The following is a 13,584-nucleotide window of genomic DNA, read 5'->3' on the forward strand; positions in this document are numbered from 1 at the left end:
CCGGGCTGGGCAGTACATCAAATCTAACCTGGACCAGGCCCATCACGAAGCCTGGGCTGCAGGGTTCGCTGCCATTGCGGGAATGCCTAACGTACAGGGGGCCATCAACTGCACCCACGTCGCCCTCAAGGCCCCCCTACAGAATCGGCAGAGATTCATCAACAGAAAGGGGTTCCACTCCCTGAATGTTCAACTAGTGTGTGACCATAGCATGAACATTATGCATGTCTGCGCAAGACACCCAGGCAGTGTACACAACAGCTTCATTGTCAGGAGCTCGGACATCCCGGAGGCATTTGAGGAGGAGTCCAGTCTGCGGGGGTGGCTCCTGGGTGATATGGGTTACCTGCTTCGGACATGGCTGATGACGCCTGTGCAGAGGCGTATGCCTGAGGCGGAGACCCACTGTAATGAAGTCCATGTAGCCACGTGCGCGATAGTGGAGAGGTGCATTGGGCTCCTCACAATGCGATTCCAGTGCCTGGACCAAGTTGCTGCCTCTCTGCCTCAGATGAGTGAGGGGGAAGGGGACGGGGAAGGTGGGGGGGATGAGGGGGTGGTCGCTGCCACTCTGCCTGTGATTGTTGGAGGGAAGGGAGAGAAGGCTGTGATCAGTCTGGGTGGCGGGTGAGTGGGGGGGTTAAGGAGCTCAGTAATGTTGTGGGGGTGGGGCAATGTCTGTTGGGGGGCCAGGGGGAGACATTCTCCGGCCCGGGAGCGATGTGGTAGGGGAGCTGAATTCTATCAGATTTTCTTGTGAGCATGCGCAGTTGGAGGCGCCAATCGGAGCTGCAGGATTTTGGGTGTATTAAGCTCCGCCCACAGGCCAGTGCAGTGCGATTCGGAATCGCTGATATTTTTTCAGGCAGAGTGCAAATGGGGGCGCCTGAGAACGGGTCTCAAAGTCAGATCTGAAACACTCCCAGTTTCAAGTCCGCCCAGCACTTAGAATCAAAATGGTAAAATAGGGTCCGTGTGTCTATATCTATGTGTGAACATCACAGGGAACTATTGCAATTTCAGATCTTTCTTTGCATTTCCAAGAGAATAGATTGCGGTGAAAACTCACCAAGACTGTTAGATTTCTTTTCCTTTTAAAACGAGAAAAACAAAGCAATGCAAGTAATCTTCTCATTGGGTTGGATCACAATTGCTTCATTCAGTGCATTCATCTACTGCGTGGCCTTGAGTTTTTTGGTGCCTGTACAATCTTTACAGCTATCAAAAGAAGCTCAAAATTCCTGTCAAGTATTTTTCATTTTAGAAGGTAATTTAAAGCAAATGTTTCATGAAAGAGAATTAGGAGGGTGTGGGGAACTTTGACTCCAATCATCATACATCATGTGTTCAATCATAGCTTTACTTCAGGGATAAATTTATTCTTTCATATCCCAGCTAAAGGGAGCAATTATAATGTTCTATTACCGGCTCCTTCACTGTTTCTGTGTCGAAATCCTGGAGCTCCCTCCCAACCAGCACTGTGGGTAATTCAGCATCTCTGCTTTGACTCTCACCAGCTTTTACAGATGCACCATAGAAAGCATTCTTTCTGGTTGTTTCACAGCTTGGTACGGTTCCTACTCTGCCCAAGGCCACAAGAAACTACAAAGGGTCGTGAACAAAGCCCAGTCCCATCATGCAAAACAGCCTCCTATCCATTAACTCTGTCTACGCTTCCCGCTGCCTCAGAAAAGCAGCCGACATAATCAAGGACCCCACGCACCCCGGACATTCTCTCTTCCACCTTCTTCTGTCAGGAAAACAATACAAAAGCCTGAGGTCACGTACCAACCGGCCCTAGCTTCTTCCCTGCTGCCCATCAGACATTTGGATGGACCTGCCTCGCATTAAGTTGATCTTTCTCTACACCCTAGCTATGACTGTAACACTACATTCTGCACTCTCTCGTTTCCTTCTCTATGAACGGTGTGCCTTGTCTGTATAGAGCGCAAGAAACAATACTTTTCACTGTATGTTAATACATGTGACAATAATAAATAAAATAAAATAAAAAATCAAACCTACGCCACAGGGACTGCAGTGGGAGCAATCAGAGATAGAGAGCAATGAGGCCAGGGAGGAATTTACAAATGAGGATGTGAATTTTAAAAATCATGGCATTGTGGATTAGGAGCCAAGTGTAGATGAGCAAATGTGGAGTGATAGGAGAACAAGACTTTCCCCGGTCACTGAGAATCCACTGTCGCTCTGCATCCCATGAGACACTGCCCCAAAAAATCCAATCAACTCCAGTTGTGAAAGAGTTCATCGGCTCCAGCATTTACAACCTTTTGAAAGGGAGAGTTCCAAATTTCCACCAGATTTTGTTCGAATAAATGTTTTCCGATTTTACTCAGAAATTCATGAGTTCTTTAAGATCATGCCATCTTATTCTGGATTTCAAGAGGAAAAATCTTTTCCAAATCCACCTGATTGAATCCCTTTAGGGCAGCACGGTGGCATACTGGTTAGCACTGCTGCCTCACTGCGCATGGGACCCAGGTTCGATTACTGGCTTGGGTCACTGTCTGTGTGAAGTCTGCACGTTCTCCCCGTATCTGCGTGGGATTCCTCCAGGTTGTCCGGTTTCTTCCCACAGACTGAAAGACGTGCAGATTAGGTGCATTGGCCGTGCTAGATTCTCTCTCAGTGTACCCGAACAGGTGCTGGAATGTGGCAACTGGGGGATTTTCACAGTAACTTCATTGCAGTGTTAATGTAAGCCTACTTGTGACACTAATAAATAAGCTTTAAAATCTTTAACTTTAAAAAAACTTTTCTTAGTTTCAGCAACCTGTCTTCAGAAATTAACCTTCTCCGCTAGTGTTTGGTTCTGGTGAATCTGCACTGTACCTTCTCCAAGGCCAGTGTCTATGGCCAAGGGTGGCATGGTGGCACTGTGGTTAGCACTGCTGCCTCACAGCGCCAGGGAACAGGGTTTGATTCCGGCCTCGGGTCACTATCTGTGTGGAGTTTGCACATTCTCCACGTGTCTGCATGGGTTTCCTCCGGGTACTCCAGTTTCCTCCCACACTCCAAAGATGTGCTGGTTAGGTAGATTGGCCATGCTAAGTTGTCCCTTAGTGTTGGGGGAATTCGCAGGGTAAATGAGGGTTATGGGAATAGAGCCCAGGTGGGATTGTGGTCCGTACAGACTCGATGGGCCGAATAGCCTCCTTCTGTACTGTAGGGATTCTATATCCGAAGTGTGCTATTCAAGGCTGGGTGCAGTTTGCAGATGGGATCTGATCAAGCATCTGCACAACTGAAGCACTATTTTTTCACCTTTGAACTCCAGTACCTTGGGATAATGACCCACACTCCATTCATCCATCCAGGCTTCCAACACCCACCATCAAGTGTCACACCTGCAGATTTGGCCACTCCACTGAAGGCTGGGAGGACTGCCAGTTGAATGATCTTCAAGAGAAAAATTGAGTGCAGAAGTAGATGCTGCCAGCATTGCTTCAAGACACCTGCCTGTGCAAAACTCCCTGTAGCCAGAATGTCCAAACCACCCACCAACATATGTCAGGAATAGTGTCTCACATCCTGAGAGGATTCCTGGGAACATTCCATCATTGTACTACATGGGGTGGCACGGTGGCACAGTGGTTAGTAACAGGCACCAGAGTGTAGCAACTGGGGGTTTTCACAGCAACTTCAGTGCAGTTATTTGTAAGCCTACTTGTGACACTATAGGAGGGAATGAATGAACTGAGTCTTCAGAGACTGTGTAGATCTTCAACAAAAATGGTTTTATTCAACATGCATGAGGGAGAGCAGAACTCATGGCAGTAACTACAGCTTTCTTTTGGGCTACTCTACTGAGCATTAGCTCTTACAGATTCTTATACCCCTTTCTTTACATTACAAAGCATTACATTTACATCAGATCATCGTATTGTTTCTTTGAATTGGTTACAGTTATGTTTTTGATTACATTATACGGTTTCATTGTCTTGTGTGCTTTAGCTTTAATCATTTTCTGGACATCTCCTTCTACCTGTTTACAATATCAAAGCGGTGTGTTTGTCAAATGGATTTTGATGAGGTGTGAATGGTCCCATCTCCTGGATATTTGATTATGTTTTCAGAGGCACAATTGTTCCTCTAGACCTTTTGGAGCCTTGGTAAGTGACATCAATTCTCATTTGGTTATTGTAGCCTTGCAGTGATACTATCTGGAATGTGACTGTTTTAGTGCCGTGTGAGATGTAGTTATTTGTATTTTGTCCTGTCTGCCTGCAGTGAGTGTGGATACTACAGTTTAACCCTTTCCATACGTTCCTCTCCTGTTGCAGCCCACACTCCTGGGTTTTGCCCTACCACAGACACTGATAAATAAACTTTCAACATCATAAAAGGAATGTTACCAATTACAAATACATCACTGGCTTGAAGAAGGTTACATTCTCCTCAGCAAGAGGGAAGACAAACAAATTATTTTCTCAACCAAGTGAAAATTAGACAATTGGAAAAATTGGAAAGTAACAATTAAGGCACATGGTCTACAAAAGATTCAGGATATGTGGCGAGTTTAGCATGCTGAACAGGCACAGGTGAACTGGGTCCTTTTGTTCCTCCTGCTCTCCAACACTGGGGCTTTTCCTCACCTTATTGCTTGGATCTGTTGGATATTATTTCCAATCCATCACACAAACCAGCCTCCCATCCATTGACTCTGTCTACACTTCCAGCTGCCTTGGAAAAGCAGCCAGCATAATTAAGGACCCCACACACCCCAGACATTCTCTCTTCCACCTTCTTCCATCGAGAAAAAGGATACAAAAGCCTGAGGTCACGTACCAACCGACTCAAGAACAGCTTCTTCCCTGTTGCCATCAGACTTTTGAACAGACTTATCTTGAATTAAATTGGTCTTTCTCTGCACCCTAGCTATGACTGTGACGCTACATTCTGCACTCGTTCCTTTCCTTCTCTATGAACGGTATGCTTTGTCTGTATAACGCTCAAGAAACAATACTTTTCACTGTATGTTAGTACATGTTGACAATAATAAATCAAATCAAATCAAATCAAAATATTTGATTGTGAATGATCTCTGTGGTAGCCAATAACTTTATCAGCGAAGTAAATCGGCATAGTAAATGGTGAACTAGATGGACCTTGGTCTGTTTTTGTCTCGCAGCTCCTGGACTGAACTTTTGATCTCTGATGGCATGACTACGGAGGTGGTTCTACATGATACAGAATGGTGATTGCTACTCCCCTACGAACCTCTTCGTTGACCGCCTCTGGGCCCATCATCCAATTAAAGATGGCAGTCGGGCTCCTGAATCTGCTGGCCCAAGCATAGGGCCTGTAGCCTTGAAGTCTCAGCATTGCCACCACCAGAGGACACAAAGACCAAAGAAAAGTGCAGCACAGGAACAGGCCCTTTGGCTCTCCAAGTCTGTGCCGATCATGATGCCCCAACTAAACTAAAAAAAAACCTTCTGGCCTTACTCGGTCCGCATCCCTCTATTCCCTCCCTATTCATGTACGTATTCAGATACCTCTTAAATGTTGCTAATGTGCCTACTCCCACCACTTCCTCTGGCAGTGTGTTCCAGACACCCACCACTCTCTGTGTGAAAAACTTCCCCCGTGCATCCCCCCTTAAACTTTCTGCCTCTCACCTTGAACCTGTGTCCCCTTGTAATTGGTACTTCCACTCTGGGAAAAAAACCTGCTGAAGCAGATAAGCTGCCTCAAACCTCAGACAGAGAAGTTCAAATAAAAGGTTGAGGGGTCCTAAAGTGAAGAATACACCTAGTCCCTTTTTGGGACAATTCCAGTTCCGGCATGCTTCTTGGATGGTCACTTTTATTGAAGGTGGAGAAAGACAGGTCTCACAAACATTTATCTAACTAATTTCCCTGATGGAAAAGAATGACCAGGGAGCATTACCATCCTCCAGGTAGCCTTTTTTACGGGCTTAGCCAGACTATGATAGCCCGGATATGATAAGGGTCCAGGCCTCTCTCCTCAAAATATATCTCTCCACTGAAGAGTGTTTGGGGATGGGTTCCCTCGTTTGGATACAGAAGATGATCGGAGACAATATACTGGGCCTGAATTTCTGCAGAGGAACCAGAATCAGATTGCTACTCAGCCCCTACTTTCTTACTTTAGGGTTGCACAGTGGTTAGCACTGCTGCCTCACAGCGCCAGGGACCCAGGTATTAATTCCCGGTTTGGGCCACTGTCTGTGTGGAGTCTGCATGTTCTCCCCGTGTCTGCATGTGTTTCCTCCCGGTGCTCCGGTTTCCACAGAACCATAGAACCATAGAAAATTACAGCTCAGAAACAGGCCTTTTGGCCCTTCTTGTCTGTGCCGAACCATTTTATGCCTAGTCCCACTGACCTGCACTTGGACCATATCCCTCCACACCCCTCTCATCCATGAACCCGTCCAAGTTTTTCTTAAATGTTAAAAGTGACCCCGCATTTACCACTTTATCCGGCAGCTCATTCCACACTCCCACCACTCTCTGCGTGAAGAAGCCCCCCCTAATATTCCCTTTAAACTTTTCTCCTTTCACCCTTAACCCATGCCCTCTGGTTTTTTTCTCCCCGAGCCTCAGCGGAAAAAGCCTGCTTGCATTCACTCTATCTATACCCATCAAAATCTTATACACCTCTATCAAATCTCCCCTCTTTCTTCTACGCTCCAGGGAATAAAGTCCCAACCTATTCAATCTCTCTCTGTAACTCAGCTTCTCAAGTCCTGGCAACATCCTTGTGAACCTTCTCTGCACTCTTTCAACCTTATTTACATCCTTCCTGTAACTAGGTGACCAAAACTGTGCACAATTCTCTAAATTCGGCCTCACCAGTGCCTTATATAACCTTACCATAACACTCCAACTTTTATACTCGATACTCCGATTTATAAAGGCCAATGTATCAAAGGCACTCTTTACGACCCTATCCACCTGTGACGTCACTTTTAGGGAATTCTGTACCTGTATTCCCAGATCCCTCTGTTCAACTGCACTCTTCAGAGTCCTACCATTTACCCTGTACGTTCTACTTGGGTTTGTCCTTCCAAAGTGCAATATCTCACACTTGTCTGCGTTAAATTCCATTTGCCATTTTTCAGCCCATTTTTCTAGTTGGTCCAAATCCCTCTGCAAGCTTTGAAAACCTTCCTCACTGTCCACTGCACCTCCAATCTTTGTATCATCAGCAAACTTGCTGATCCAATTGACCACATTATCATCCAGATCATTGATATAGATGACAAACAACAATGGACCCAACACCAATCCCTGCGGCACACCACTAGTCACAGGCCTCCACTCAGAGAAGCAATCCTCCACAACCACTCTCTGGCTTCTTCCATTGAGCCAGTGTCTAATCCAATTTACTACCTCCCGATGTATACCTAGCGACTGAACCTTCCTAACTAACCTCCCATGAGGGACCTTGTCAAAGGCCTTGCTGAAATCCAGGTAGACAACATCCACCGCCTTCCCTTCATCCACTTTCCTGGTAACCTCCTCGAAAAACTCTAATAGATTGGTCAAACATGACCTACCACGCACAAAGCCATGTTGACTCTCCCTAATAAGTCCCTGTCTATCCAAATATTTGTAGATCCTATCCCTTATCACACCTTCCAATAACTTGCCCAACACCGACGTCAAACTTACTGGCCTATAATTTCCCGGATTTCTTTTGGAACCTTTTTTAAACAACGGAACAACATGAGCCACCCTCCAATCATCCGGCACCTCCCCCGTGAATACTGACATTTTAAATATGTCTGCCAGGGCCCCTGCAAGTTCAACACTAGCTTCCCTCAAGGTCCGTGGGAATACCCTGTCCGGTCCTGGGGAAATATCCGCTCTGGTTTCCTCCCACAGTCTGAAAGATATGCAGGTTAGGTGCATTGGCCGTGCTAAATTCTCCCTCAGTGTACCCAAACAGGCGCTGGAGTGTGGTGACCAGGGGATTTTCACAGTAACTTCATTGTAGTGTTAATGTAAGCCTTACGTGTAACTAATAAATAAACTTTAAACTTTTAACATTTTTCAATCCTGTCCCACCCAATATTCCAACTGTAGCTGGGTGAGAATCATGGCCCTATATGGAGCTTGGAGATGAGTTTTTTCGGAATAATGGTGTTGAAGGCTGAGCGGTCGACGAACTTGGCTTTTGATTTTTAATCCCTACTTCATAAGAAAATCACTCCTTTTGACAGTATGGCTGCTTATGATAGCTATGTTCCTTCACAGGCTGGGGCAGAAGGCCTCACTGATTGGAATAAAATCTCTTTCAGGATTCTCAGTAGGGGAGGCTACCTGTCAAACTCTGAGCAAAACAGAGAATCTGGTTCTAGTCTTCTCTGGACTGCATCAGGGAGGTCCAACCCATGAAGCTGGAAGCCTCTCTGAGCAGTGGGGTAGAGGTAATTACCCTGCTGCCAGCAAAGTGCCTTTGGCCTTGCTTAATGGCACCTAACTGGGAACTTTAATATGCAAATCAGCTGCCCACCTCCATGGAGTAGGCAACCAATCATGGGAGCATGGGAATAGGAGTAGGCCATTCAGCTCCTCGAGCCTGTCCTGCCATTTAGTGGGACCATAGCTCAATTGTGGCCTTTGGCCCCTCTCCCTTTGCTTAACAAACATATATCCATCTCAGAGTTAAAATTAGCAACTGATCTAGCATCCTATTCCAGTTTTGAAACAGTTAATGGGCTCCAACGTTTACAGCCTTTTGAAAGGGAGAGTTCCAGATTTCCACCAGATTTCGCGTGAATAAATGTTTTCCGATTTTACACAGAAATTCATATGTTCTTTAAGATCATGTCATCTCATTCTGGGTTTCCAGAGGAAATAGCTTCTCCCAATCTACGTGATTAAATCCCTTTAGGGTGGCACGGTGGCACAATGGTTAGCACTGCTGCCTCACAGTGCCAGGGACCTGGGTTTGATTCTCGGTTTGGGTGACTGCGCGGAGTCTACACGTTCTCCCTGTTGGAAGAGATTTCTATTCGTTGCCTCCACCCAGGACTGCTAAGAAAAAAACACCAGCAACAGGATAATGTCAAGCAACAGTGCTGACAGGACCCCCGCTATTTTACTGCCCCCCCCCACCCCCCCCCCCCCCCGCCCCGTCCCCGTCCCCCCACAACCTCCCCACCTCCAACCCCACCACCCCAGGCCCGGTAGAAATTCAGCCCATGTTATCAATCGATCTGCAGGTTTAGACTTTGTTTTTCAATGGCCCTTAGCTCACAGTAATTTGCACATTGTGTTCACAGCTCATTATACAATTACTGTTGAAGGTTATTTGCTTCAGATCTGTGTGGCACTTTAAAAGAACACAAGCTTGTCAGTAATGTTCCTCAATGGAAAGTGACACAGGGAGATTGAATTCTGTTTAAAATTCAATTGCTTTCCCTTCTAACCTGAGCTACAATTTCTACAAGATTTGTGAAGTGTAATATTCTCTTGCTTGAAAAATGCCACATTCTATTTCGAGACTGTGAACAAAATCAACCTGTGTCGAAATTTGTCTTCCCGTGTCTAATGACACATGAGGCAGACAAGGCACACGTGCTTATTATGTCTGTTTCCATAGCTTGTGCTCTTTTCTAGAACAAGTCGCTGCCCTGACACAATTGGTTAGGGTTTGAGGGCCGCTGCTCTTCATCGAGCACTGCTCACCAGGAGACACTCCCAGTCTTACCACCTTCGATCGGGCATAGTTGGAAGAATTTGTAGATTGGTAGTCAAGCTGTTTGGCTCCGTTACAAATGTATTTTCCTTGACCATCAGGCTCTGGGGTGGGACTCGAACCCAGAGCTTCTGGGCCAGAGGCAGGGATGCTACCTATTGTGCCACAAAACCATCTCCTGTGTAGCATAACAGTGAAACAATTGTGCATGCATGTTCATGAGTGTCCATGTGAATCATAGAATCATAGAAACCCTAGTGCAGAAAGAGGCCATCTGGCCCATCGAGTCTGCACCGACCACAATCCCACCCAGGCCCTACCCCCTTATCCCTACACATTTACCCGCTAATCCCTCTAACCTACACACACGTGTGGGTGTGTATTTGTGTGTGTTTGTGTGGTTTTAGGTGTACTTGTGTCTAGAATCATAGAATCCCTAATGTGCAGAAGGAGGCCATTTGGCCCATCGAACCTGCACTGACAACAATCCCACCTAGGCCCTATCCCCGTAAACCCATATATTTACCCTGCTGATCCCTCTAACCTACGCGTCCCAGGACACTAAGGAGCAATTTAGCATGGCCAATCAACCTAACCCACACATCGTTGGACTGTGGGAGGAAACCAGAGCACCCGGAGGAAACCCAGGCAGACAAGGAGAGAATGCGCAGATTCCGCACTAACAGTGACACAAGCCGGGAATTGAGCCCAGGTCTCTGGAGCTGTGAGACAGCAGTGCTAACTACTAGGTACGTGTGTATGGTCAGGATGTTACCGCACTGCCCGCCTCGGGAATTGGAGTGTGGGAGGGGCGGACAATGGGAAGGTCCATTGACCTCGGGCGGGATTTTACAGTTTCGGGCTGAGTGAGGCCAGAAAATCCTGCCCTATGTGTCTGACTCATTCTAACCTGACCAATAGTCAAAGACCAGACACAAAGATGAGGGACAATGAATTGAAATAGGCACCAAAGACCCATTGATATCTGTGGAGAAATGGCATAGAATAAGATCAGCACAATGCCACAGTGATTAGCACTGCTGCCCCATAGTGACCCAGGTTCAATTCCAGCCTCGGGTCACTGTCTGTGTGGAGTCGAGGTGGGTTTCCTCCGGGTATTCCAGTTTCCTCTTACAGTCCAAAAGACATGCTGGTTAGGTGGATTGACCACGCTAAATTGCCCCTAACTGTCCAAAGATGTGTACATTAGGGGGATTAGCTCTGGTAAATGCTCAGTGTTATGGGGATAGGTTGGAGGGGTGGGCCTCGGTGGGATGTTTCTCCAGAGAGTCGGTGCAGGCTTGATGGGCCAAAAGGCCTCTTTCTGCACTGTAGGGAATTCTATGAGTCAACATAAGGTTGTAGATAACTTAAACTATTGTTCCACACCCACTACACACAGCAACAGCACCAACTTTCAGTTATATTGGGCCATTATCGTCTGCATAAGGAGATGCAGTAAATCGTGTCCCTTTCTCTGAGCTAGAAGGCATGGGTTCAAGTACTGCTCCAGGACTTGATGGCCAGGAAAGGTGTGTGTGTGTAGATGCATGTTGGCAAAGGTGAAAGTGTGGATTCAACAGCCTCAGGTTGCTCAGTGTGAAGCCAATCTTTTTGGCAAATCAAATCAACCAAATCAAATAAACTGAGGGACAAAGTAAAAGGGGCAGCCCCTTAAGGGGAGTGGAGGGGTCAGGAGGCATGGGGGACCGCCCAGAACAAAAAGCAAAGTTTAAAGGAAGCTTAAAACATCAAGCCAAAATATGATTAAAAGGGCCAATAATACACCTCAGCCCCTGCGGGGCCCAACGGGCACAGAAGGCCTCAACGGTACCCATGGACTCCGCATGCTCCCTCTCCAGGGACACGCGGCCACGAGTGTCGTTGCAGCAGAGGGCCAGACAGTCAGGTCTGACAACCCACCCCCTCGGTCGCCCGCCGCCTGGAAGCCACACCACTGCAGGTCAGCTCCTGAGTCACACAGGTCAGGAAGGCACGCTGATTTAATCCCCGAGTCTGTGATAAGCTAAATGATTATTTCTCAGAGGTGATCAGCATCCCACAGTTAGCCTCAGGCACCCTGCTGTTCCCAGTGATCTCGCTTTGAAACTGTAACTGCCCGCAATGTGATCCGGACGAGAGACAAATCAGGCTGGACTGTGATGTTTTCCCCAGTCAAACTGTATGTTGCCTTTGCTCGCACACGAAGGACAGCTATTCAGTTAAAGTGTGCAGGAAATTGTAACTGCAGCAACTGCCTGCCTGGGATAAACATAGAACATAGAACTGTACAGCACAGAACAGGCCCTTCAGCCCTCGATGTTGAGCCGAGCTTTGTCCGAAACCAAGATCAAGCTATCCCACTCCCTATCATTCTGGTGTGCTCCATGTGCCTATCTAATAACCACTTGAAAGTTCCTAAAGTGTCCGACTCCACTATCACAGCAGGCAGTCCATTCCACGCCCTAACCACTCTCTGAGTAAAGAACCTACCTCGTACATCCCTCCTATATCTCCCACCATGAACCTTATAGTTATGCCCCCTAGTAACAGCGACATTCACCCGAGGAAATAGTCTCTGAACGTCCACTCTATCTATCCCCCTCATCATCTTATAAACCTCCATTAAGTCGCCTCTCATCCTCCTCCGCTCTAAAGAGAAAAGCCCTAGCTCCCTCAACCTTTCCTCATAAGACCTACCCTCCAAACCAGGCAGCATCCTGGTAAATCTCCTCTGCACACTCTCCAATGCTTCCACATCCTTCTTGGGAGAGAAAAAAATAAATAGCTCGTGTTTCAATCAGCGAGTCGTTTAGTTGTCAGAAGATTGTTTCTGCATGTCAGGATTCTGTTTCATTCTCAGCAAATGACAAATAAGCCCTTGATTGTTTTAGAAACACCGGCCACAGTTAAATATAAAATCACATTGGCAGAGCAATTCACTGACGGCGAAATTACTGTTTCTAAGTGTGGAGCGGAGAGTAAGGGGCACAGATCTGTTTGGGTCACAATTTTGCCAAGGAGGAGTGTTGTTTCTTGTTGTACTTTTTAAAATAAATTCGGTCCTGAGTATCAGACATCACTGGGAAGGTCGCAGTGAGGAGCTGGCAGTGAACTAATTAGGATTTCAAGTACAACTTACATCCAGGGCAGTCCAGGTTTTTGGCAATCTCTTATCCTTATTTTTTTTTAACAATTGCAGTTGGAATGTAGTTCTGCTATCAAAACTGGCCGTGGCTTCTGATCGAGTTAAAACCCTGGCGAGTTTCCACTGAGGGTGACCAGTGTGACCCCTTCAAGATTACTCATCAAATGAAGCTGATTTGTAAGCTGACGGGCACCAGTAATTACATTTTAATTGTTTTTAAATAAAAAACTGTCTGGTGCACACTAACAGAACTGGCAAGTCGTTTTCATTTTGTACTTTAATGGGATGTGGGTGTTCCTGCCAAGGCAAGCATTTACTGCCCATCCAGAATTGCCCTTGAAATTGCTGCCCACCCCTAATTGCCTTTGAGCATGAGTGCCTTGTTGCACTTGTCCATATCCAGCTGGCTCAAGAGAGGAATCACATGGCGTCTACCAATAAATTTGGGGCTCTGGAGGGAGTGAACATCTCGGAATGGTCAATAGATGCAGCTCTCAGCTCTCAAGAGCCTAACTCCCGGAATCTCCTCTGTGCCTCTCCACTTCTCTCTGTAAATGGCCTGTAAAGGGAAGTATTGCTGGGGATGACCTTATCCTTAACCTGGGAAGTTTGCATCAGGGAAATGGCTCACCAGTGAAGGAAGTCGTCCATGGATGAATAAAGTAGAATAATCTACATTTAAATGGATCAAAGAGGATGACAGTCACAAGCACAGACGTCAGTAACTCAAGTTCTCCCCTTTA

The sequence above is a fragment of the Mustelus asterias genome, chromosome 4 (genome assembly GCF_964213995.1).
Source record: "Mustelus asterias chromosome 4, sMusAst1.hap1.1, whole genome shotgun sequence".
Classification (NCBI taxonomy): Eukaryota; Metazoa; Chordata; class Chondrichthyes; order Carcharhiniformes; family Triakidae; genus Mustelus; species Mustelus asterias.